Source organism: Balaenoptera borealis (genome assembly GCF_965194805.1).
Source record: "Balaenoptera borealis genome assembly, chromosome: 15".
Taxonomy (NCBI): domain Eukaryota; kingdom Metazoa; phylum Chordata; class Mammalia; order Artiodactyla; family Balaenopteridae; genus Balaenoptera; species Balaenoptera borealis.
In genome coordinates this window covers 78667846-78695590 of record NC_138871.1, presented here as the reverse complement: position 1 = coordinate 78695590, position 27745 = coordinate 78667846, and the positions used below count along the sequence as shown (strand labels likewise).

At 41.0% G+C, this 27745-nt stretch overlaps 1 long non-coding RNA gene across 2 annotated transcripts in view; it reads left to right on the top strand.

The window, feature by feature from the left end:
• Window positions 1–1199: 1199 nt before the first annotated feature.
• LOC309611708 overlaps window positions 1200–27745 on the top strand; it is a 45048-nt gene continuing 18502 nt past the window's right edge. Inside the window, exons 1-2 of one of the 2 annotated variants that reach the window (XR_014234691.1) lie at window positions 1200–17984; window positions 19377–19507. This is a non-coding gene — a long non-coding RNA (uncharacterized lncRNA). Of the gene's footprint in view, window positions 17985–19376; window positions 19587–27745 lie in introns of those variants that run through there. The other variant, XR_014234692.1, reaches the window with a different exon arrangement.

Sequence of the window (27745 nt, the reverse complement as noted above, 5' to 3'; positions counted from 1 at the left end):
GTCTGCACACTTTCCCTTTGTTTTCATCAGGAAAAGGGAGATGGCCTGTGTGATATCCCTCAACTTTTTATTCCCCATCCATACACTTTATCCATGGTGTCATTTATCTTCACCTTCTTTCATTCCACCTATTAGTTTAGGCATTCCTTAAAATGAGAAAGAAAGGGAGAAAAGAAAATAATAGGAAAGAAAGGAAAAGAAATTAAGGAAGAAAGAAAGAAAGGAAGACAGAAAGAAGGAAAAGAAACGTTTTTGATTCCAAATTCAACTGCAACCTTTTTCTTCTCACCTAATTCACCCCCAACCAAATTATGCTCACTGATCCCACTTCCACTGTCATTCATTCAATTCATTTATTCACATAGCACTCATGGAGCACTGACAAGTGTCAGGCACTGTGCACGGTGCTGGAAATTCAGAGTTGACTAAGCCGTGGTGCTTCTCCCTAAATATCTTACAGAGTTTCAGTACAGTGACCAGTCAAACACAACTATTATAATACGATGTGCTTGACGCAATGGCAGAGATCAGCATTGTAGGGTGAGCAAGTCACAACGGTGTGAGAGTAAATGCAAGTGTTGACCTGTAACCGTGAGGACAGCTTGAATGAAGAGCGGTTTCGTGCTGTCAGACCATCAGTGCAATGTAGGCAGTGTTAACATACAAGGCTGATGAATCAGGGTGACAGTGACAGATCAGGGAAGACATTGGGGACCAAACAATCATATTCACATTTTATATCAGTCCCTGAAAGACAGAGAGGTGAGTAAAAGTTTGCAATACCTCCTGTAGACAGGGAAGAGTACTGGACCCATTAGGGAGTTTTTGGTCCCCTGCTTTTCCATGAGCCTAGTTGACTTTCCCATTGACTCCACAGGCATGAAAACAGCAGGACTGTGTATGTGTGTGGGACTGAGGCAGACAAAGTGGGGGAAGGAACATGGAGCTGGTCAGCTGGGCTCGGACACTGACAGGCAGAGCAGCTGCATCCCATTCAGCCTCTGTTTGGAGACAGATACAACATTGATGTTGGCTTGCTAAGGTCAAGATGAGACATTCCAGGAAAACGGCCAGGGCGGCTGCTTGTAGTTGGACCTGATTCCTATCAATTTTGAGCAAAAATGCTTCCCACTCTACCCTCCCCTCCCCCACCTCCCCTCCCCACATCTCTCCTCTCCTCCCCTTCCTTCTCCTCTCCTCCTCTTCTCCTTACCCAGGAGAGATGGGTCAGAGGAGATGGCTGAGCTGATCAGGGGCATGAAGAGAGGAGCCTCTCATCCTGGCAGGGGGCGTACCCTCTGGTCTTAAATGAGACAGCCTGGCGGCCTTATGGACACAAGATTTGCCAAGTGGTTGGGTCTTTGGGTGAATTAAAAAATACACCTTTTCTAGGCTTTAGGTGAAGAGCTCCTGGTCTTAATTTCACCCCCTGCCCTCCTGTGGGCATCCTTGTGCAGGGCACAGTCTGAGACACTGTAGCAGACCTGTGGCCTCTGGCTTTGTTTCCAGTTGAGAAATGCCTATCACAGTGGTAGAGCTGGGAAACCCCTCCCTCCAGCCCGAGTCTACTCCCTCTTTGTCATTGCCTGAGCGCTTCCTTTCTGCAAGGCTTGGGCATTCGCAGTCATGCTCTGGTGTACATAAGCCTACGACAAAGGGCTGAGAATTTGGCTGTTAATTCAGTGCATTTTTCTTTTTTTTTCTTTGGTTTTGTTTTGCTTTCGGCTAGGGCAGGAGTGATGACTGACAGTTTTTTCTTCTGCTTAGAGAAGTTTATAAAATTCCATTTGTTATTGTCTCACAGGATGAGGGTTGGGAAGAAGGAAAGCATTTGCCAGCCAGTGTGGGGAAAATTTCTACAGACTGTTGTTAGGATTCTGTTCCCTTGGAAGATAATTAAAAGTTATGCTACTTAGGCTTAGGGCTCTACTCCAGGTCCGTTTTGGTTTAAAATGTACAATAAATTAGAGAGAGTTTTACAGTGGTTCCTAAGATCTGACCAGAGGCATCTTTCCCTTTGTAGTATGACTAGAAGCAAACTGTCTCCTGAAGTAAGAAAAAGCAGTTGAGCCAGTACTGATTAGATCCTACTCTTTTGACTGAGAAGTACAAGAAAATAATCTAGCGAGAGACAAGGAAGCAGGATCAGGGGATGGGGTCAGGAACATGATGAGAGGCAAGTCAGGGTCCCTCTTATTCATGTGACAATGGTGGGCACAAGTGGACCCCTCATGGCTCCACTTGGGGAATCAACAGCCTAAAATATGGGGGGACGGGTACACAGCAGGCATCAAATCACAGTTCAGGGAGTCATAAATATCACCTCCATCTTAAACACATGACGGGAAAAATGCTCAGGCCTCAAAGGGCTCTCCAACCTAGGATCCAGGATAGGAGAACAAGACAATGGGCATCTGTACATGGTATCCAATTATTGCTCTGATCGTCAAAAAAATTTTAAGTGCCTATTGTTGAGATTACTCAATTTTACTAAGCCACGAGGAGAGGCTGGAGGATTTGGACATGCTGGTCTTTGGATCCTTAAGCTGGTAACAACGCCATTTTGCTAGACAAAATGGGGTATACACCAGAGCCACTCTTTGTTATTTGCTCCCTGATAACTAGAAATGTATATGGTCCCCATACAAAAGAAAGCACATCTCAGTATGATGCCTGTGGTTAATAGTGATGGTGGTGATGATGTGGCTTGAGGAAAATATAAAAAATAGAATCTGTTAAGCTTTAGATGTATGAAGTACTAAGATCCCTTGTTTAAGCCTTTAGCAACTTGACAGATACCCTGCAGTATGTATGGGCCATGTCATAGATCTGTCAAATGAGAATTCATGGGAATCACTAATCTAAGCCTGGGAACGTCTGAAAAGGTTAATCCTCACCACTCTAAGAAATGTTCAGAGACTTTTAGGGTCAAAGTTCTTATTGAGATGAAATGCTGTATTGTCGTCATTCAGTTTTCTGCAGTAGCCATATTCTGGCTGTTCGTAGAAAGAGGGATATAATTTATGACTTGGGTCAGATGCCTGATTTTGTGCAGCACATGGTGGGGCTACACATAATAGGTGGGCAACATGTTCTTATTTGTCCATGTAGTCCTCTTTTGAGTGGAAGGAAATAAATTGTTTTGAAATGGATGCCGCGTGTGGGAATTCCTGGTGTAATCTGCTATCTGAATGTTTTCATGACAGGTTGAAACCATTTAGTTTTGTCCATAAAGGTTTCTGAAAGAGTAGCATCGAGGTAGGCATATCACATATTATATTTGTATAACATGTTGCTTGATAGCTTATACACATATTATTTTATATGATTTAATTCATACAATCCCATGAAATAGTTGTTATTAACTCCATTTTATAGATGAAGAAATCAGGGAGATGAAGGGGTTAACCCAAGCAACAGAATCAGGATCAATTTTTTTTAAACTTCTTATCTTGTGCTCTCTCTGCCTCATTGCTATTAGGAGACCTTGGCTCTAGTTCAAGAGGAGCCATTACTCAGCTAGATGTCCCTAAGTAAATTACTTTGCCTCACTGGTCTCGGATTCCTAATCTATGGAATCGGGTAACCAATACCTTTGAACAATCTTAGACCCACAGAAGTAGCCAAAGAAAGTCTAAAGTAGAAAAGGCATTAGTGTCCCTCTTTCCTTGCCAGAAAGAAACAAAGTCTAGAGCTTTTCTATGACCGATTTTCTTCTATCTGCAGCCATCATTCTGTAAAGTTACCCACAATCCCTCTCGTGCTTTCAATCATCCCTGACCATGACCCCTTTGTGAGATAGAATATATCTTGGACTCTTAGTTTGGGATTTTTGCTATCTATATTAAAATCTGTCTTCCTCTTTTCCTCTGGGCTTATTTCTGCATTTTGGATTTACCTCTGAACTCATTCCCCTGCTACATGGCCAGGTCTACCTGGATAATTGATTTTAGAGTCTACCAGTATGACCTGTTCTCTCACTATTCTTACCCACTATTCTGGTCCTGATAGACACCTGGCTCATTCAGCCAATTGTTGGCAGCACAGCCATTGGTATTTACAAACTTTAGACTTTCTGCTTCGTTGGTGAGTACAAAGAGCTCTATCTATCTCCCTCCAAAATGGTTCTTACCATTTGAGGAAGCCCAGGTATCTCCATCATAAATGTTACTAGTTAGAAGCCATGATGTCCGACATGAATAGCTTACCCTATCTATTTTCTCCAGCTGTCCCAGCATGCAGTCAGAACACATGGAGCAAATGCCTTCTCTTCCCAGTCTCAGGGATAAGGGAGTCTGCATGGGGGTGCCACAGATGGCAAGGGAGGTCCAGGGAAGTGATAGTGGGGAAACTGATTTGTACACATTCCAGTGAGAATCTCTTCCCTTCTGTGAATGGCTATTTTGGAACCTGTTTCCGGGCAACAAAAGCATGTTCCGTTAACTATCATCTTGTCCACCAGCCAAACTGCCTACAAGCAAGCAACCCAAATAAGTAGCCTCAAGAAAGGGGCCAGGTTTGAGCCTAGACATAGATATCTTTCCATGTGCAGAAATTGAAAGGAAGGTCTGTTGATGACATTGCAATAAACTTGTGATTTTTCCTGGTGAAAAAGAAAGGTATATCTCCTGTTTATCTCTCGAAGAAATGTTAACAGTGGGCCCACACAGCAGTGTAAACTGAAGAAACTTGGATGTCCTCCCCTATCTCAGAGCTCTCCATATTTGTAAGAGCCCAAAAATCTGCCAACTATTCAGACGGATGAGCCCAGAGAAACAGATGTGATCCTGGCCACTTATCCTTCTGGACAGGAGCATTCTGGGAAGATAGAGACCTAGATTCTAGTACTGGCCTTGCAAGAGTGAGTCAGTCCCTAATTCTTTTGGGAATCTTAGTTTCCTTATCTGAGGAAAATGATGGGTGAAGGAATTTGACAAGGAGATATTTATGGCTTCCTCCTGCTTTAAATTTTTGCAATTCTCTGTGTTTCCCTCTTTCCTTTTCCTGAAAGTATAACTGTCTGTATTCAGAGATCAATTCTCTATCCCTGACCTCTTTCTGCCAGGTGAGCTGGGCAGTGTCTCTCCCCACCTGGGCACCTACTAAATAAATAGGTGGTTGACCAGATCCACCTGGCATCAGATATTTTCAGATATAACAATGCAGCTTCTCTGGGTTCCAAAAAGGGAACTATTAAGACCAACCACACTGCTTGTGAAAGACTCACTCAGGAATCTCCAAGATAACATTATAACTAGATTTGCTGAGCATTTAAATTAAATTATTTTACTAATTATGGATGTCTGACATTTCACCTCTATGTGAACTGTAGAAGGTTGAATTGAAGTCAAGTTTGCTCTTTCTCATCTCTAAGGAATTATTATCTGCTTTTCAGTCAGGAGGGATGGACCACACTCTTCCATCCTCTCTTCTGTCTGCTTAGGTGATCCCCTCATTGTCTCCAGGAATAGCTTGGAATGAATCAGCTCTCAGCTCCTGCAGGGTCTATTTATAGAAGAGTGGGCAGCGTTAAGGATGTTAATAATGGATGGTGACACCGAGGGTCTGGCGACAGTGGGAAGCCATTACCACCTTCGGTCTGTGGGGATGAAAGGAGAGACAGGCTCCTGCAACACCACAAGAGCTAAAACCACAGATGGGGCCACCTGACAGGAGCTGTGGCTGTAGGGATGGCAGTCACACCCAAACTGTGACCCAGCAGGGATGGAGCAAGGAAATAAATCCCCCCACCTCCCTCTGTTCCTCTGACAGCCTGCTGGTGCACTGCCCCCATGACTGAACCCAACAGGAAGCCAGAGGCAAGGGGTTCCAGAGAATGCATCCATAGAGGTTGGCCTCCTGAGCACAGAGCTGGGTAAAGAGGATGGAAAATGGGCCTGAGGTTGCAAACAGAACCTACATCAGCATCGTTACTTTTGCTTTTAAAACTTTGCTTCTCATTCTATCTACTTAGACATTTGAAACTTTGCTCTAACGAAGATTTCTGAAAACTAATAAAAAGGAAGTATAAAGAGAGTTCTAGTTCTCTTTCCTTTTTAAAAAAGCTTGCATGGCTTCCTGCAGAAATGTTTTTTTCAGTAGTCACATTTTAAAGAGGGCCTTGTTGGATAAATCAAGGAAAGAGAAGTATATAGCTATTGCCAGAGTTTTAGACAAATTTCTACCTGCGCACTGAGAATACTCTCTTTTAAAGAGAGTATGATTTATTATGCCTACTGTATGATAATTTATTAATTTACTATATGATGATTAGTAATTACTAATCATCATAATTACTTTATGATGATTTATTATGCCTACTATAGTGTTTGATTGGAATTAGATTTTATAAAATGCCTTGAGCTTCTTGGAGGAATGTTTCCCCTTGAATGCAAAGTCCCGTGTATGCAATGAAACAATAACGTGCAGCATCTATAATTTCAGAGCATATACTTGTTGTTACAATTACATATCTCAGACATTTCTATCTCAGAATTCTCTCTGGCCAAAAAGCTGTAAAATCATTCAACTGGATATGTATTGGGAATGACTACCTGCTATCAAGGTGAAAACACTCTTGGCTGTAGTGTATTTTCTCCTGATATATTCTCTCTCCTTCTTTCTCTCTCTTTCTCCACATCTCCTACCTCACTCCTCTCTTCCTCTCCTGTCTAGACAGAATGACAAACTTCTGACAACAAAAACATTAGTGCATTCAAGCCTCCTAGATATATGCATCTTAATAGTTTGGGGACTATCCCATAAATTTAATGTCACCCAGAGCAAATCCATTTTCAAATTGGTGATTTTGATGGCTTCATACCATTAGATTTCTTCAATTTGTTTACAAGTTTGTTATGGTTTTTGTTGTTGTTGTGCTTTTGTTTTACTTTGCTTTCCTCACTTTTTTCTTTTTCTCTATGACCATCTTTCTTTCTCTGGATGTTTCATGTTTGTATCTTGTCCCCAGTCCTTTCACTTCCAGTGCAAAACCGGGTCTTAAAATGACACTTTGAGGATTTATCTCATAAAATTATTGGGAACATTGCACATGCAAGCCCCAAACTAGTGGCTATCCAAGTCAAGAGAAATTCCTGAATCTAAGGGATTGGGAGGTCTCATGACCAGAAAATGGGTGTGCAGATCAAAACCCCTGCCAGCAGTGTACAAAAGTGCTAGTTTTACCACGTCCTTGTTAGCATTTAAAAACAGCTTTTAATTTCAAAATGAATATGAACAAAGGCATTTCAATGAAAATTGTCTTAGTTTAAGAATAAATTGGGTGCAATAAGTTGAAGGAAGTCTTAAAGTACTTAGATGGTTTAATATGAACTGGAGAAAATTGATGTTCTGTGTCCATTCCTTTTTCTCTCCCAAAGAAAGTACAACAGTTAGGTACTAAAATGTATTGCATTCCTTTTAGAAATTTTGGAAAGATCTTAAACTTTATGGGCTTATCAAAGTCTACACATATAAGTTTGTTACTTCGCCTTCTGGACTGTGGGAGTTTGATGTAGGAGGTTTCTGCCTACTGGAACTTAAGTAGTTTTTGTTTCTATGATATATATCCTGGAGTTCTTTGGAACTTTGAGACAGTGAATAGTTTCAAGTTATGATACTAACAATGGATGGCAATACACACAGCTCCTGAGTCTCTTAGAGAGAAGTGATAAATACTTTTATTCCCCAGCTATAAAACATCCCAGCTGCTTGGTCACTGAATGTTATTGTGTTTTCAAAACCCATTATATCTCATTGGTAGAATCTATCCCAGTTATTACTTCTGAATAATGACTGACCTGGTGGTACTGAGATACTATAAACCACATTCTCTTTACCTGCTCCAGAACTAAGTACTCATCAGCTAAGATATATATATACATATAAAATTTACAGCAGGATATTTAGGTGAGAGATAGGGGCAGTAGGGGATAAGACTGGAGATTTTAAAGACTTTAAAAATGTAGTAGCAAAAGGTATGTGATTCAGAATTCTACAGTTCATTGACCTAGAGGCAAAAAATCATTTTTCAGCTGATTCTTTTCTTTTTCTTTTTTCTTTTTTTTGGCCACACAGGGCTTGTAGGATCTTAGTTCCCCAACCAGGGATTGAACCAGTACCCCCTGCAGGGTAAGTGCAGAGTCCTAATTACTGGACTGCCAGGGAATTCCCAGATTCTTTGTGTTTTTGATCAATAGATTTCATTTCTACTCCCTGCCCACTATTATCCCCTCTACCACCTCACATACATCTGTTTTGTCCATAGTTACCCTATTTAGATACAAATAGAAAAATGATGTTCATATTGCTTTAGTTACAGTTGTGGCGAATGGAACGCTTTCAATAAATTCCATTTTCCTGCATCTTCTTTTATGTTGTAGCCTAAGATTGGTTTGTATCTGCACTCTTCTCGTTTGACAAGGTGGATTACCTTCTCCCAGAATCTTATCAGATGGTATCTGTTAGGCTTCAGAACCTAGGCTGTTCTTTTAAAAGTATTACAAATGGGGGCTTCCCTGGTGGCGCAGTGGTTGAGAGTCTGCCTGCCAATGCAGGGGACACGGGTTCGAGCCCTGGTCTGGGAAGATCCCACATGCCGCGGAGCAACTGGGCCCGTGAGCCACAACTACTGAGCCTGCGCGTCTGGAGCCTGTGCTCCGCAACAGGAGAGGCCGCGATAGTGAGAAGCCCGCGCACCGCGATGAGGAGTGGCCCCCGCTTGCCGCAACTGGAGAAAGTCCTCGCACAGAAACGAAGACCCAACACAGCCATAAATAAAATAAAAAAACAAAAAAAACTGTCAGTGTCCATTTAAAAAACAACAACAAAAAAAAAACTATTACAGATGAACTCGTGGGAATGTGGAAAAGGGCCCAAGGGTTTCTGAAAGGAACGCCAACATAAACAAACACTGTCAAATGAAACTGCACAGGACCATTTGTATCTGAATCCTCACTACCAAACTTGACTGTTTTTCTTTTGCTTGTCTTTGAATCCCAGGCTCTTCCATGGATCCTCTTTCTTCTTGAATTTTCCCTGTGGAATGATGTCATCTCCTATGACATCCTAAGATCCTACCCTGCATCGTAATGGGCTCTCCTGACTCCCCATCCATCCAGCCTGCCCAGCGCCTTTGTCTTTGTCTCACTGAGCCTGGACTTCGTAATACAGGACAGTCAGCCCTGTCCAATTCACATCAAGTGATTCTCCTTTGTTCCCGGTTTTCTGTTTACCTTTGATTCTGGCGTTCAGAGGCAGTGTGGGGAAGCTTCGTGCTGGATCTCTTTTCTATTTCCTTGGAAGCATCTCTTTCAGAATTAATTTCTATTCTGATTTCATAACCAAACTGACACTTCCATGGATACTCTCTGTCTCATATCCATATCATTTATTGAGTCACAATTCTATATTTCATTAATATTCTGGCATAAAATCATTTTTAGCTAATTTTTGATGTTATATTGGTCTTTAGAATCACTGATAGCCCATTAGCCACCAACTTTTATCATACTCATTTGTGTCTTTTATTGATTAAAATTTGTATTTTTAAGTATCATTAATTCATTTTTACTTCTATGTGCTTACGTTTTAACTTTATCTATGATCCAAGAAGTTGCATCCAGGACAAGAAAAACTCAGTTCTTTCCAGAATTCCACCACCTCTGTGTTACACAGTTGCTGGGAAACCATCTCTGGGAGGCAAGTTGAGGAAAGCCACCCATCTCATCTGACAAGTGTTGCCCATCGAGGGGTGGACATGACAGATATGGTCTTTGAGATTTAAGACGGTCATTTATTTTGGGTGGGAGCCAATCTCAGAGGTTGTGTCTTGGAGATGTGCCAAAGCATACACTAGAATCACAAGTCCACTCCAAGTGATGGCATAAGGAAGAAGAGGAGTCAAAGCAAAGACCTAGAACATCCTTGTCTGCTAAAGTGTTGCCTGGGAAAGTCCTTGCTGACTTAACTCTGATAGGCCACACGTTAGACACTCTGACAGCACCACATACCTTTCAACCATTGCTCTCACATTACAGTGAGTAATATGTGTTATTGGTAGAATTAATTGTTTATTAGCCATCTCATTCTCCAGAGAGAAAGCTCCAGGAGGGCAGACCCCATGTCTCTTCTTCACCATTTTATCCCTAGAGCCTAGAACAGTAATTAGAAATATATTAGGAACTCATTGCATATCTATTGAATGACCGAATGATTGAAAGAAGGAAAGTGGTTCCCTTTTAGAGTACATGCATGCGTTTGTTCTCCACTCCCCTGTCTAATGAGGAGGGATTTCTACCAAATGGTCCTGGTCTCTTGCTCCGGGCATTATTCCTCTTCAAAGAGGTCAAGTAAGTTCCTTGGTTAAGAAGAGGCAGTGATTGGCATATGTTCCTTGATTTGGTAGAGATAATGCATTAAAAGTATTAAGCAAATGGAGTCTACTCTCCTGCTCTCCTTCCCTTGAGAAGTGCGTGGCTGTGATCCTGATAAGCATGTGCTCCGTAGCCTCAGTGTTTCTCACCAGGGTACTGGTCTAAGACCTAACCTGAGGGCAGGAAGTTCATTGCTGTCACATTTCTAAGCTATACCATCTGACACAATTTTTGACACAAATTAAGATAACATTTTGATCCTCATCTACATGGCTCCTTTCCCCCCACCCCCTTTCTTAATTGGTTTTGAACATGGGCAAGAAACAATTATCTCATTTTTGGGGCTAAACTAAAACCCCAATAGCTCTATGCATAGAAAGACTCCAGGAAAAATCAATGTAGACACATCCTAAGACTGAAAAGTTTTCACTCCAAAGAGGGAAAAATGAGATTCAAGACTGGAAATGGAAGAATGAAGCTTTGAAAACAAAAGATTTTCCCTGGAGTCTGAGAGTTGGTGAGCCTCCTGGATTGTGTGCAAAATGTTCTGTGTAGAGCATCCAAAGGTTTCCTCGGATTAAAAAAAAAGTCGTTGAGTGTCTATTTTAAGGAACCCTACATAGACCTTGAGTTTATCATCCGACGTACAGAAATTTGGCCCCATCTTCCCATCTTCCTCCTTACCTGAAATGGACTGTTCCCCTCATCACACCCTTCAAAGCTCAGCTTGAGCCCAGCCCATCTTCCCAGGAAGTCTGCCTTTACCTTCCCAGCTTGTAGGGATCTCCTCCTCCTCATCTGGCCTCCTGGTTCCCCACAGATGGTCTTCATCGCCTATTCTCTTCAATTAAAGTGTGAGCTCCTGAGAGAAGGGGTCAGGTTGTTCAATGGTAGCTCTGCATCACCCGAACCGCCTGGCATACAGCAATCATATGAATCAATTTCTGAATCCCAATCATACTTCCATATCCAATCTGTTACTAATGCGAACCCTGGAAGAGATTCATTAGATGTATACTTCAGAGGAAGAGAGAAGCTCAGAGACAGTAAGTTATTTTGCTCAAAGTAAAAAAACTAGGAAACAGCAGAGCCAGGATTCAAACATAGGTCTCCTGACTCCTAGTTCAGTGCTTCTTCCCCTCCACAATGCAGCTTCCCAGAGAAAGTATTGACCTGAACTTACTACATTAGAATTCTTCTCCATAGAAGAAATGTCTTTGTTTAGAAACACTCCTGAATGGATGGGCCTGATTTCAAACCCTCTTGTGTACAGAGGGAGGAGAGGGATGAGACCAAGAGGAAACTTGACTTTCCTGCAGAAAAGACAGGAGAATTTTGAGTTAGGTATGGCCCCCCAAAAAGGATGACTGTATTTTGCAAGAGATAGGGAGGCGTCAGACATAAATATGACTAGTGAAAAATTCCCTAAAGAAGGCTTGACAGAAATATTTTTGAAGAATAAGAAGGTTTAATTTTTCTGTCGTCTTTTCTCTTATTCTCAGTCCAGCTGTTTAGTAAAATTTCATTGCACAAAACTGTCTCAAGCGTCTGCTTTTGGAGGAATCAGGGAAAAGTGGTGTTGTTACATTTTGAGTCAGTGGGCCAGAGAGGAGAGAGTGGCTGAAGTGGAGGAGAGCAGGGGGGTACACAAGAAGTCAGTGGGGAGAAGCTTCGGAAGGACAAGGAAATCGGATAAAGAGGTAGCGTGAGATATCCGCCCTGGGAATTCACCAGTGTCTTGGGGAGAGCCCTGAACCTCCCCAAGATAAGGGCTAGAAGTTAAAGCCAATTTTATTTAGATCTTCAAAGTCAAGGTGACTTCGCTGGACATTTGGGTACCTGTAGATTGACAGTAGCCCTCCCTACATTTTCAGAATGACGAACAGTAGGTGGATGGTAGAGGGAGAATGGTGTTTTACGAGAAAAAAAAAAAATCTTTCAGCTTCCCAAAGTCCTTCTACATTTTGGGTGAAAGAAGGTGTTAGACAGCTGAAAATTTTCCTGGTGATGACAGTTGAGTCATCTGCTGAAGAGCAAACTTGATGGCATTTAAAATGCATGGGTTTTGTCTCCAGAGCAGGCATTTGGAAGCTCTATATATGCCTTTTGGCAAACTCCAGGCTTCAGTCTCCTGTGAAGAAATGTCCTGGGTACAAAAGATAGGTGACAATGCACTCCTTGTAATGTCTAAAGCAAAATCTTATTATCTTCTAATTTGGCTGTTCATGTGAATAACAGAAATGGGAAGGGGGCAGGAAGTGAGTAGGCGACAGCCAAACACGGTTTCTGCCCGCTGCCGGCCAGCTGAACCTGCGGAGTGACTCTGCAGGTGACTCCTTGTCTTTCTCAGCCAACCAGGATCACTGAATTTAGGTCCTGCAGTGGCTGACGAGGGCCCAGGGAAGCCAAGAGCCAGAATTCCATTAATTGTAGTGGGAGAGATTCTTGGTGCCTGTCTGTCCCCTCATTCCCAGAAGCTGAAGTTGTGGGTCCAGGTGATTTGCATGGCAAAGTATCTAGCACATCTGAGGGACATTGCAGCAGAGACCAAATCATGGAGTTAAGTCTAAGTCAAGGGTGGAAGCACGGCTCTTCCCCCAGGGATTGACGTCACCACACCAGCACATTCTCATTCCTTTTGGAACTAATGATGTTGCTGCTTCCACACTGCCATCACCACTTTCCTCTCACTACAACCAGCTACCGGGGCTCACTGGAGGCCAGGCACTGTGTCTAAGGGCTTTACACACCATCTCATGTAATCCTCATCAAAAACGCATGGGGCTGGCACTATCATCACTCCAATTTTACATATGAGAAAACTGAGACAGACATTTAAGTGACTCATTTCCCATCTGAGTGGACTGTTCAGGAAAAGAAAAGGAAATTAGCATGAAATTTGAGAGGAGATATTCAGTAGTGGCTAAGAGTAAGGGCTTTCTCAAATCCGAGTTGGAAGCCAGGCTCTGCAACTTACCGGCTGTGTGAGCATGGGCAAGTTGTCAACTTCTCTGAGGCTCAGTTTTTCCACCTGCAAAATGAGGGTGATAATAGTACCAATTCTAGTCCTACTACAGTGAAAGTGATCAAGAAATGTTATCTAATCTTCTTGCTATTATTAAATAATGGTTATGTTTATTCTGCTCACAAATCAAAAAGGCTTGTCATAAGACTCCCAACAGGGTAAAATAGTCTCTCAGGTAATGATTCCCTTTAAAGAGTCTCTCAGTATTTGAGCAGGAAGCTCTCTGGAAGAGCACTCTTTTTCCCGGTTTAGGAGGTGGTGGTAAATGACCGAATGGTCTGGCCTCGGTCCCACTAAGTCCCACCATTTGAATCTCTGTTTTTATGGACAGTGTTGTCAATCCATAGCACAGCTGAAACTGCTGGGGTTTACAGAAAGAACATTAATAAGACTGTATCAGTTGTCTATGGCTGTATAACCAAATACCTCAAACTTAGGACTAAAATAAAAATTATTTATTATTGATCAGGATTTTGTGGTTCTTCTGGGTTTACTCCTATGATGCTAGATGATGACTGGAATGGCTGGATAGTCTAAGGTGACCTGACACATACGTCTGGGAACCTGTGGTGTTGTCTGTCAGCCTGAGTACCTCGGTCCTCCCCTACGTGACCTTTCTAGCCCAGCTTTCTTACAGCATGGCTGCGTCAAAGAGTTCCAGGAGGATAGGCCTCAGTGCATAAGCACCTATCAAGCTTCTTTTTGAGTCATGTTTGTTCATAGCCCATTGGCCAAAGCAAGTCACATACGTGGCCAACCTCCGCGTCACGTGGGAGGGGAACTTAGACTCCCTCCGAACCCCCTGCCCTGCTGCTTGATAGGAGAAGTGGCAAAGAGTTTATGACCATTTTTAATCCATCACAATTACAAACATAAAACATAAAAAATAAAGGGAAGGCACCTGGGAGATATAAGAAAAAAAAAAAGAACCCAACTTGCAAAGTATGGATTTCTGGCATTCCTTGGTTCCAAGAGCTTTCAAGCCTTGCCCCATTTCACATCCAGTAAAGCACCACCCACTAGCCTCTGGGCAGGTAAACTTGGTAGGTACCGTTTTACATGTTACATCCTGTCCTTTGGGAACTACTGGATGTCTCCATTCCCTGGACCCTGCTCACTGGACAATTTCACTTTGATAAGTTCCCCCACCGCCTGCCCTCAAGTCCTCTCCAGCCCAATAACCAGGACCTACTTCCAGGACAGAGGGACATAATGTGATTGACTGATCCATTATTTCTTTGAAAATTTTTGCTAATTGAAATTGCAATGTAATTATTACTTTTTGTTAATTCTGTTAACATTTGGAAACTACATTTTAGCTTTATTTTAATTAATAAAGAAATACAAGTATTCCTTATAAAAATGGCTTGTTATTACACTTACTATTGCCTAACATGCCTTTTTAATTAAAGTTATAAACTAGGCATCTTTCCAAATCTCTCTCTTTATATATGTGTTTATATAAATATTAATATAGTTAACTATATATAACAAATATTTCACATTTTTAAGATCTAATATTTCATTTGTGTAGTGTTGCTAAAATATATTTCACCAATCCCCTGATGATGAACATTTAGATTGTTGCCATTTTTTAAATTAGAATAAACCAGTTGCAGCAAATACCTTTTTACATATGTGATACACTTATTATGATTATTTCCTAGAAATGTGAGTGTTGAGCCAAAGAATATACACAATTTATGAAATTGATTTTATCAGCTTGCTCATCAAATCATTTTATGGATTCATTTTCCCAAGAATTGTATATAAGAACAAGAACATCCCTTCCAAGTTTCATGTGATTTTCTTTAAAAACCCTAATTATTTTTTGTTTTGTTTTTCCAAGACAAGAAGCAAAGAGCTAAAAGTTAAGTATTGCCAACACAGGGAAAGAGAAAAACCCTGAACAGCTTAGTTTCCTTGCAGCCTGAGAGTAGCCCTGCTGAGACTATCCCAGCCCAGGACTCCCTGGAGACAGAGAGGAGAGAAGTCAGAAAAGCAATAGCAGGAAAAGCCTAGTTCCCTATGCTCTGTGGAACCGCAGCCCGTTCGCTGCAGGTCAGGCCTCAGAGGTGCCTCCAGGACTAGGCCAGGCCTCAGAGAGGGGCCTCCAAGCCCAGACTCTGCTGACACCTACCCCCTGCAGAAAGACCCCAAATCCAGGGACACTTTCCAAAGCTAACTCAAATCTCCCATTGTCCTGGGAAGACTAAAAGATCCCAGCACAGCCTGGTCTCCCACAGAGAAGTTATCATTTCCACTCCGACCCCATCACTGCTTCGTGCTGTGGGATTGATACAACCTGGCAAGGAAAAAGTCCTTTGATAAAGTGAACAGAAATATTCCAGGAACCCACCGTGGACACAATTATTCCCCCAGCCCCAAACCCCAAACTCCCTCTCATTTCCTCATTGCTTTTCCGAATGACTCTTTTCTCGTTGCACTTAGAATTCTGCAACAGAAAATAGTTAAAGGTATTTTTGACATTTGGCAGCTCTTTCCAAATAGTACTAGAAAAGAGCGTTTCATCTCTTTGTTATGCTCTAAGTGTCTTGATTAGTGTCTGAAGGAACACCAGGGATGATTTTGTGAAGGCTTTACCTGGGATCCTAAATCCAGGGGAATGCATACCTGGGGAATGTGGGTCTAGAGCCTTCTGAAGGTGGATGTTTTAGAGCTTCAACCATTTTCTCTTGTAGACCAGGGGAAATGGCTATGGAAGCAACCATCGAGCTCAAGGGGCTCTCAAACTTCTGAATCTCACACTGAGTCTGTGTTATAACAATATCTTATTTCTTCAAACTTGGATGGAAAAGTTTTATGGCTTTTCATTTATATTATTCATCCATGTCAGAGCAGGAGGTGCCCTTAGAAATTAATATTCTAATTCAAATTCCTCCTTTGGAAAAACTGCATGCAGCCCAGAGGGAGGATGAGAGTCACCTAAGCTCACATACATCTTGTTGGTACCAGGCTCTGGACCAAAGGGAGCCTTCTGACTTGTGGTGAGAGGAATTTCCTCTGGTTCCTTTTTTTTTTTTTTAAGATTTATTTATTATTTATTTTATTTACTTTTGGCTGAGTCGGGTCTTAGTTGCGGCATGCAGGATCTTTTGTTGTGGTGCACAGGCTTCTCTCTAGTTGTGGCGTGCAGGTTTTCTCTCTCTAGTTGTGGCATGCAAGCTCCAGAGCGTGTGGGCTCTATAGTTTGCAGCACGTGGGCTCCAGTTGAGACGCGTGAGCTCAGTAGCTGTGGCGCATGGGCTCAGTTGCCCCGCGGCACATGGGATCTTAGTTCCCTGACCAGGGCTCGAGCCCGCGTCCCCAGCATTGTAAGGCGGATTCTTTGCCACTGGGAAGTCCCTGCTTCCTTTTTAAAGCTCTTTCGTGGAGCCATTTTTGAGCCTATTTCTAAGTACTCATTAGGCATCAGGCACAGTGCTCACCACTTTGTAGTTTATGCTGAATTCTCACAACAATTGTATCAGAACCATTATCTTCATCTTACAGGTAAGGAAAATAGGTTTTGGAGAGGTTTTATAAGTTGCTTAATATGATGTATTAATTTTCTATGGTTTCCATAACAAATTACTGCCAACTTACTGGCTTAAACAACACAAATTTATCATCCTACAGTTTAGTAGCTCATAAGTCTGAAACAGGTCTCTTGGGCTAAAATCAGGATGCTGACAGCACCGTGTTCCTTTCTGGAGGCTCTGTATGAGAGTCTGTTTCCTTGCCTTTCTAGTTTCTAGAGGCCCTCCACACTCCTTTTCTCATAAGACCCTTCCTCAATCTTCAGAGCCAACAACAATGGGCTGAATCCTCACACTGAGTCGCCCTGACACTTCATCTATCATCTTATCTCTCTCTGGCTACAGCCAGGAAAGGTTTTTTTAAGGACTCATGTGATTAGGTTAGCCCACCTTGGTAATCTAGGGTAATGTCCCCATCCTCCTGGTTTGCAAACCAGTTGCAAATTCCCTTTGCCATGTAAGGTAACATATTCACAGGTTAGGGCATGGTCATATTTGGGAGGGGCTCATCATTCCTCATACCACAGTCTACTCTCTGATCTCCAAAGATATACATCTCTCCCACATGTAAAATACATTTTTCCTATCTCAAGGTCCCCCAGTGTCTCAACCCATTACATGAGAGAGGCTAGTACATGGCAGGGCTAGATCTCTCGTTCCAATGCCCTCTTAACTGCTGCCCAAATGCACATGCTGCCATTCTGCTTTAACATGGGGAGTGTGATTTCTTTACTGATTTGCATGAGCTCTTCAAGTTATAGAAAGTTAAACTATAAGCTCTGTGAAAGGCAGAAAAACTATATTTTGTAAATCATTCTATCCCGGTGCCTATCACACAGTAAGCACTCAAATATTTGCAAAGCGAATGAATGTTGAAGAAAACAAGTATCTAAGTAAACTAATGACATAAGCAGTGGATGAAGACAAACAAAGTCATTACAAAAATATACTTTTCATGTTCCAAAAAACCTTGTATTCTTCTCAGTGTTTTTCAGAGCCCCTTGAAACAGGTTACAAACTTCACCAGAGTCCAGGTTGCCCTTCCAGGTAAATTATCAAACTGCTTGTGCTTCATCTGGATTTTAATTACCAGTAAATGTCATTTCAGGCATTGTGATTCCTGCCAAGATTGACTCCCAGCCCATGGATTCTGTTTTAGTTTTAAATATAACCATTAAACTTCTAGATTACCAAATATTTGTTATTCCTGGTACACTCAGGTGCATTCTGGGTGTAAGCATCTTAACTGTTTTTGTAGATAGAATGGTCTCCCGTAGTTTTTTCTAACACCCCCCTCCATGATGACTATTCCAATGGAACATAAGGGAAAACAGCATCATTTTCCCAACAAACGTATTTTAAAAACAATTTGGCTTAGCTTAACCGTAGCCAGGTCTGAGAGTGGGAATAAGGATTAACTGTAAACGGGCACAAGGGATTTTATTGTAGCGTTGGAAATGTTCTAAAATTGGATTTTGATGATGGTTGCACAACTGAGTAATTTCTCTAAAAAATACTGAATTGCACCCTTAAAATGAGTACTATGGTATATAAATTATACCTCAATAAAGCTGTTAAAAATAATTAGCCTATCATACACTCAAAAGCACTGTTTTGTGTTAAACGTAATTATTTCTTACAAAGGCAGTCTCTAAGTACATCCTTTATAATAACACTTAAGCTTCTTCAACTCTTTCTTGGCCTCTTAATAAGCAGAGCTGAGCATGATCACACTTAGTTGCTCCAGAAGAAAACATGTCATGCTTGTTCACCTTGTTCTTCCCAAACGATTTAAGAACAAACAGATAATCATTCTTAATCTTTACAAAATCCTGATATTTGGTTGAATTTATCTTACATTTATAGGAGGAATTGTTTTGATGTGACTCAAAACCATGCATTTTTTTATGTCCTACAATACTTTACAAGTAGTAATTTTAAACCCTACTCCATCAGTGTACTGCTAAAGAGATGAATCTGTTTCCCATGACAAAGCTTAATATGTTGGTGTATACACAGTAGGCAGGCAAACAAAAGGAGAAAACTAAATACTTATCAGCTTCTTAGCATTTGTGGACTTAAACACATAAGTACACATAAGTATCAATCACATAAGTACACATAAGTATCAATCACATAAGTACATTTCTGGATAAATATACATAACATCAAAAATAGAAACATGTACACTGTTGCAAATATAATGATTCTTTAAAGAATTACTAGGTTTAAAGCAATAAAACTTCATTTGGAAATTGTATCAATAACTCACATGCTTGATGGAGGATTCCTTGTTCCTTAGGCAAAAACTTGGACTGGCCGTCTCATTGTTAGTATATGATATAATTTTAGAGTCTCCAGGCTTGGTTCCTATGCGAACCAGGGAGGGAAGCTTTGACCTGTGACCTCATTCCTTGTTCCTTCTTCCTTTTTCCCCAGTCCAGTACTGCTTCCCCATGAGGATCATTGACGTAACTGGTGGTGATTGTAAAAGTTCAGATTCCAAACCTACTGAGTCAGGATCTTCAAGGTGGTGTTCCAGGAATCTATATTTTTAACAAGAGCTACACGTAATTATTATTATTTTTAACATCTTTATTGGAGTATAGTTGCTTTACAATGTTGTGTTAGTTGCTGCTGTATAACAAAGTGAATCAGCTATATGTATACATATATCCCCATATCTCCTCCCTCTTGCGTCTCCCTCCCACCCTCCCTATCCCACCCCTCTAGGTGGTCACAAAGCACCGAGCTGATCTCCCTGTGCTATGCGGCTGCTTCCCACTAGCTATCTATTTTACATTTGGTAGTGTATATATGTACATGCCACTCTCTCACTTCATGCCAGCTTACCCTTCCCCCTCCTTGTGTGCTCAACTCCATTCTCTACGTCTGTGTCTTTATTCCTGTCCTGCCCTTAGGTTCTTCAGAACTTTAAAAATTTTTTTTAGATTCCATATATATGTGTTAGCATATGGTATTTGTTTTTCTCTTTCTGACTTACTTCACTCTGTATGACAGTCTCTAGGTCCATCCACCTCACTACAAATAACTCAATTTTGATTCTTTTATGGCTGAGTAATATTCCATTGTATATATGTGCCACATCTTCTTTATCTATTCATTTGTCGATGGACACTTAGGTTGCTTCCATGTCCTGGCTATTGTAAATAGAGCTGCAATGAACATTGTGGTACATGACTCTTTATTAAATTTTTTTCAGGAGATTTTTCTTATGGATGTAGGCTTATAATTAAATGTAAAGTCAAGAAAGATGCCATCATGAATTAGGCCCCAAAATTTCCTTGAACCAATAATTATGTTTTTGCTCAAATGCCCTATGTGGTTTTGTTTTTTTAATTTTTGAATTTTATTTTATTTATCTTTTTATACAGCAGGTTCTTATTACTTATCCATTTCATACATATTAGTGTATGCATGTCAATCCCAGTCTCCCAATTCATCACACAACCACCCCCTCATCTCATCACTTTCCTCCCTTGGTGTCCATATGTTTGTTCTCTACATCTGTGCCTCTATTTCTGCCCTGCAAACCAGTTCATCTGTACCATTTTTCTAGGTTGCACATGTATGCATTAATACACGATATTTATTTTTCTCTTTCTGACTTACTTCACTCTGTATGACAGTCTCTAGACCCATCCACATCTCTACAAATGACCCAATTTCATTCCTTTTAATGGCTGAGTAAAATTCCATTGTATATATGTACCACATCTTCTCTATCCATTCATCTGTTGATGGACATTTAGGTTGCTTCCATGACCTGGCTATTGTAAATTGGGCTGGAATGAACATTGGGGTGCATGTGTCTTTCTGAATTATGGTTTTCTCTGGGTATATGCCCAGTAGTGGGATTGCTGGGCCGTATGGTAGTTCTATTTTTAGTTTTTTAAGGAACCTCCAAACTGTTCTCCATAGTGGCTGTATCAATTTACATTCCCACAAACAGTGCAAGAGAGTTCCTTTTTCTCCACACCCTATCCAGCATTTAATGTTTGTACATTTTTTGATGCTGGCCATTCTGACCGGTGTGAGGTGATACCTCATTGTAGTTTTGATTTGCATTTCTCTAATGATTAGTGATGTTGAGCATCCTTTCATGTATTTGTTGGCAATCTGTATATGTTCTTTGGAGAAATGTCTATTTAGGTCTTCTGCCCTTCTTTGGATTGGGTTGTTTGTTTTTTGATATTGAGCTGTATAAGCTGCTTCTATATTTTGGAGATTAATCCTCTGTCAGTTGCTTCCTTTGAAAATATCCTCTGTCAGTTGCTTTGTTTGCAAATATTTTCTCCCATTCTGAGGGTTGTATTTTTGTCTTGTTTATGGTTTCCTTTGCTGTGCAAAAGCTTTTAAGTTTCATTAGGTCCCATTTGTTTATTTTTGTTTTTATTTCCATTTCTCTAGGAGGTGGGTCAAAAAGGATCTTGCTGTGATTTATGTCATACAGTGTTCTGCCTATGTTTTCCTCTAAGAGTTTGATAGTGTCTGGCCTTACATTTAGGTCTTTAATCCATTTTGAGTTTATTTTTTTTGTATGGTGCTAGGCAGTGTTCTAATGTCATTCCTATACATGTAGCTGTCCAGTTTTCCCAGCACCACTTATTGAAGAGACTGTCTTTTCTCCATTGTATATTCTTGCCTCCTTTATCAAAAAGAAGGTGACCATATGTGCATGGGTTTATCTCTCTGGTCTCTCTATCCTGTTCCATTGATCTATATTTCTGTTTTTGTGCCAGTACCATACTGTCTTGATTACTGTAGCATTGTAGTATAGTCTGAAGTCAGGGAGCCTGATTCCTCCAGTTCCATTTTTCTTTCTCAAGATTGCCTTGGCTATTCAGGGTCATTTGTGTTTCCATACAAATTGTAAAATGTTTTGTTCTAGTTCTGTGAAAAATGCCATTGGTAGCTTGATAGGGATTGCATGGAATCTGTAGATTGCTTTGGGTAGTAGAGTCATTTTCACAATGTTGATTCTTCCAATCCAAGAACATGGTATATCTCTCCATCTGTTTGTATCATCTTCTTTAAATTCTTTCATCAGTGTCTTATAGTTTTCTGAATACAGGTCTTTTGTCTCCTTAGGTAGGTTTAATCCTAGGTATTTTATTCCTTTTGTTGCAATGGTAAATGGGAGGGTTTCCTTAATTTCTCTTTCAGATTTTTCATCATTAGCGTATAGGAATGCAAGAGATTTCTGTGCATTAATTTTGTATCCTTCTACTTTACTAAATTCATTGATAAGCTCTAGTAGTTTTCTGGTAGCGTCTTTAAGATTCTTTATGTAGGGCTTCCCTGGTGGCGCAGTGGTTGAGAATCTGCCTGCCAATGCAGGGGACACGAGTTCGAGCCCTCGTCTGGGAAGATCCCACATGCTGTGGAGCAACTAGGCCCATGAACCACAACTACTGAGCCTGCGCGTCTGGAGCCTGTGCTCCGCAACAAGAGAGGCCACGATAGTGAGAGGCCCGCGCACCGCGATGAAGAGCGGCCCCCATTTGCCACAACTAGAGAAAGCCTTCGCACAGAAACGAAGACCCAACACAGCCAATAAATAAATAATTAAAAAAAAAAAAAGATTCTCTATGTATAGTATCATGTCATCTGCAAACAGTGACAGCTTTACTTCTTTTCCGATTTGGATTCCTTTTATTTCTTTTTCTTCTTTGATCGCTGTGGCTAAAACTTCCAAAACTATGTTGAATAATAGTGGAGAAAGTGGGCAACCTTGTTTTCTTCCTGATATTAGTGGAAATTGTTTTAGTTTTTCACCATTGAGGACGATATTGGCTGTGGGTTTGTCATATATGGCCTTTATTATGTTGAGGTAATTTCCCTCTATGCCTACTTTCTGGAGGGTTTTTATCATAAATGGGTGTTGAATTTTGTTGAAAGCTTTCTCTGCATCTATTGAGATGATCATATGGTTTTTCTCCTTCAGTTTGTTAATATGGTTTATCATGTTGACTGATTTGCATATATTGAAGAACACTTGCATTCCTGGGTTAAACCCCACTTGATAATGGTATATGATCCTTTTAATGTGCTAGTATTTTGTTGAGGATTTTTGCATCTATGTTCATCAGTGATATTGGCCTGTAGTTTTCTTTTTGGGTGACATCTTTGTCTGGTTTTGGTATCAGGGTGATGTTGGCCTCGTAGAATGAGTTTGGGAGTGTTCCTCTCTCTGCTATATTTTGGAAGAGTTTGAGAAGGATAGGTGTTAGCTCTGGTCCTAGACTTTTGTTTGTTGGAAGATTTTTAATCACAGTTTCAATTTCAGTGCTTGTGATTGGCCTGTTTATATTTTCTATTTCTTCCTGGTTCAGTCTCAGAAGGTTGTGTTTTTCTAAGAATTTGTCCATTTCTTCCAGGTTGTCCATTTTATTGGCGTATAATTGCTTGTAGTAATCTCTTGTGATCCTTTGTATTTCTGCAGTGTCAGTTGTTACTTCTCCTTTTTCATTTCTAATTCTATTGATTTGAGTCTTCTCTCTTTTTTTCTTGATGAGTCTGGCTAATGGTTTATTAATTTTGTTTATCTTCTCAAAGAACCAGCTTTTAGTTTTATTGATCTTTGCTATTGTTTCCTTCATTTCTTTTTCATTTATTTCTGATCTGATCTTTATGATTTCTTTCCTTCTGCTAACTTTGGGGGTTTTTTGTTCTCTTTTCTCTACTTGCTTTAGGTATAAGGTTAGGTTGTTTATTTGAGATGTTTCTTGTTTCTTGAGGTAGGATTGTATGTCTATAAACTTCCCTCTTAGAACTGCTTTTGCTACATTCCATAGGTTTTGGGTCATCATGTTTTCATTGTCAATTGTTTCTAGGTATTTTTTAAAATAAATTTATTTATTTATTTGTTTATTTTTGGCTGTGTTGGGTCTTTGTTTCTGTGTGAGGGCTTTCTCTAGTTGCGTCGAGCGGGGGCCACTCTTCATCGCGGTGCGTGGGCCTCTCACTATCGCGGCCTCTCTTGTTGTGGAGCACAGGCTCCAGATGCACAGGCTCAGTAGTTGTGGCTCATGGGCCCAGTTGCTCCGCGACGTGTGGGATCTCCCCAGACCAGGGCTTGAACCCGTGTCCCCTGCATTGGCAGGCGGATTCTCAACCACTGCACCACCAGGGAAGCCATAGGTATTTTTTGATTTCCCCTTTGATTTCTTCAGTGATATCTTGGTTATTTAGTAGTGTATTGTTTAGCCTCCATGTGTTTGTATTTTTTACAGATTTTTTTCCTGTAATTGATATCTAACCTCATAGCGCTGTGGTTGGAAAAGATACTTGAAATGATTTCAATTTTCTTAAATTTACCAAGGCTTGATTTGTGACCCAAGATATGATCTACCCTGGAGAATGTTCCATGAGCACTTGAGAAAAATGTGTATTCTGTTGTTTTTGGGTGGAATGTCCTATATATATCAATTAAGTCCCTCTTGTTTAATGTATCATTTAAAGCTTGTGTTTCCTTATTTATTTTCATTTTGGATGATCTGTCCATTGGTGAAAGTGGGGTGTTAAAGTCCCCTGCTATGATTGTGTTACTGTCGATTTCCCTTTTTATGGCTGTTAACATTTGCCTTATGTATTGAGGTGCTCCTATGTTGGGTGCATAAATATTTACAATTGTTATATCTTCTTCTTGGATTGATCCCTTGATCATTATGTAGAGTCCTTCTTTGTCTCTTGTAATAGTCTTTATTTTAAAGTCTATTTTGTCTGGTGTGAGAATTGCTACTTCAGCTTTCTTTTGATTTCCATTTGCATGGAATATCTTTTTCCATCCCCTCACTTTTAGTCTGTATGTGTCCCTAGGTCTGACGTGGGTCTCTTGTAGACAGCATATATATGGGTCTTGTTTTTGTATCCATTCAGCCAGTCTATGTCTTTTGGTTGGTGCATTTAATCCATTTACATTTAAGGTAATTATCAATATGTATGTTCCTATTACCATTTTCTTAATTGTTTTGGGTTTGTTATTGTAGGTCTTTTCCTTCTCTTGTGTTTCCTGCCTAGAGCAGTTCCTTTAGCATTTTTGTAAAGCTGGTTTTGTGGTGCTGAATTCTCTTAGCTTTTGCTTGTCTGTAAAGGTTTTAATTTCTCCGTCAAATCTGAATGAGATCCTTGCTGGGTAGAGTAATCTTGGTTGTAGTTTTTTCCCTTTTATCACTTTAAATATGTCCTGCCACTCCCTTCTGGCTTGCAGAGTTTCTGCTGAAAGATCAGCTGTTAACCTTATGGGGATTCCCTTGTGTGTTATTTGTTGTTTTTCCCTTGCTGCTTCTAATGTTTTTTCTTTTTATTTAATTTTTGATAGTTTGATTGATATGTCTTGGTGTGTTTCTCCTTGGATTTATCCTGTATGGGGCTCTTTGCACTTCCTGGACTTGATTGACTATTTCCTTTCCCATATTAGGGAAATTTTCAACTATAATCTCTTCAAATATTTTCTCATTCCCTTTTTTTTTCCTCTTCTTCTTCTGGGACCCCTATAATTCAAATGTTGGTGCATTTCATGTTGTCCCAGAGGTCTCTGAGACTGTCCTCAATTCTTTTCATTCTTTTTTCTTTATTCTGCTCTTCGGTAGTTATTTCCCCTATTTTATCTTCCAGATCACTTATCCATTCTTCTGCCTCAGTTATTCTGGTATTGATTCCTTCTAGAGAATTTTTAATTCCATTTATTGTGTTGTTCATCATTGTTTGTTTGCTCTTTAGTTCTTCTAGATCCCTGTTAAACGTTTCTTATATTTTCGCCATTCTGTTTCCAAGATTTTGGATTGTCTTTGTTATTGTTACTCTGAATTGTTTTTTACATAGATTGCCCATTTCTTTTTCATATGTTTGGTCTGGTGGGTTTTTACCTTGCTCCGTCATCTGCTGTGTATTTCTCTGTCTTCTCATTTTGCTTAACTTACTATGTTTGGGGTTTCCTTTTTGCAGGCTGCAGGTTTGTAGTTCCCATTGTTTTTGGTGTCTGCCCCCAGTGGGTAAAGTTGGTTCAGTGGGTTGTGTAGGCTTCCTGGCGGAGGGGACTAGTGCCTGTGTTCTGGTGGATGAGGCTGGATCTTTTCTTTCTGGTGGGCAGGATTGTGTCCAGTGGTGCGTTTTGGGGTGTCTGTTAACTTACTATGATTTTAGGCAGCCTCTCTGCTAATGGGTGGGGTTGTGTTCCTGTCTTGCTAGTTGTTTGGTATAGGGTGTCCAGCACTGTAGCTTGCTGGTCGTTGAGTGGAGTTGGTTCTTAGTGTTGAGATGGAGATCTCTGGGAGAGCTTTCACCATTTGCTATTACTTGGGGCTGGGAGGTCTCTGGTGGACCAATGTCCTGAACTCGGCTCTCCCACCTCAGAGGCTCAGACCTTACACCCGGATGGAACACCAAGACCCTGTCATCCACACAGCTCAAAAGAAAAGGGAGAAAAAGAAAGAAAGAAAGAAAGAAAGAAAGAAAGAAAGAAAGAAAGAAAGAAAAATAAAGCTATTAAAATAAAAAATAAAAGAAATATTATTAAAAATAAAAAAATAAAAAAGTAATAAAAAAAAGAAAGAAAGAAGAGAGCAACCAAACCAAAAAACATATCCACCAATGATAACAAGTGCTAAAAAGTATACAAAACAAACAAACAAACAAACAAAAAACGGGCAGACAGAACTGTAGGACAAATGGTAAAAGCAAAGCTATACAGACAAGATCACACAAAGAAGCATACATATACACACTCACCAAAAGAGAAAAAGGAAAATATATATATATATTAAAAAAAAAAGGAAGAGAGTGACCCAATCAATAAACAAATCTACCAATGATAATAAGCTCTAAATACTAAACTAAGATAATCATAAAACCAGAAACAAATTAGATGCATAAAGCAAACCCCAAGTCTACAGTTGCTCCCAAAGTCTACCACCTCAATTTTGGGATGATTTGTTGTCTATTCAGCTATTCCACAGTTGCAGGGTGCATAAAGTTGATTGTGGAGATTTAATCTGCTGCTCCTGAGGCTGCTGGGAGAGATTTCCCTTTCTCTTCTTTGTTCGCACAGCTCCCAGGGTTCAGCTTTGGATTTGGCCCCGCCTCTGCGTGTAGGTTGCCTGAGGGCATCTGCTCCTTGCCCAGAACGGATGGGGTTAAAGCAGTGGCTGATTAGGGGGCTCTGACTCACTCAGGCCTGGGAGGAGGGAGTGGTATGGAATGTGGGGCGAGCCTGCGGTGGCAGAGGCCTGCGTGATGCTGCAACAGCCTGAGGCGTGCCATGTGTTCTCCCGGGGAAGTTGTCCCTGGATCACGGGACCCTGGCAGTAGCCAGGGCAGAGGAAAAGTGTGGATAGTGACCTGTGCTTGCACACAGGCTTCTTGGTGGCTGCAGCAGCAGCCTTAGTGTTTCATGGCTGTCTCTGGTGTCCGTGCCCATCTCTGGAGCTCATTTAAGCAGTGCTCTGAATCCCCTCTCCTCACGCACCCCAAAACAATGGTCTCTTGCCTCTTAGGCAGTTCCAGACTTTTTCCCGGACTCTCTCCAGCTAGCTGTGGTGCACTAGCCCCCTTCAGGTTGTGTTCACGCAGCCAACCCCAGTCCTCTCCCTGGGATCTGACCTCCAAAGCCCGAGCCTCAGCTCCCAGCCCCCACCTGCCCCAGTGGGTGAGTGGACAAGCCTCTCAGGCTGGTGAGTGCTGGTTGGCACCAATCTTCTATGCGGGTATCTCTCCGCTTTGCCCTACCCAGGTACGTGGGGAGTTTCTTGCCTTTGAGGAAGTCTGAGCTCTTCTACCAGCGTTCA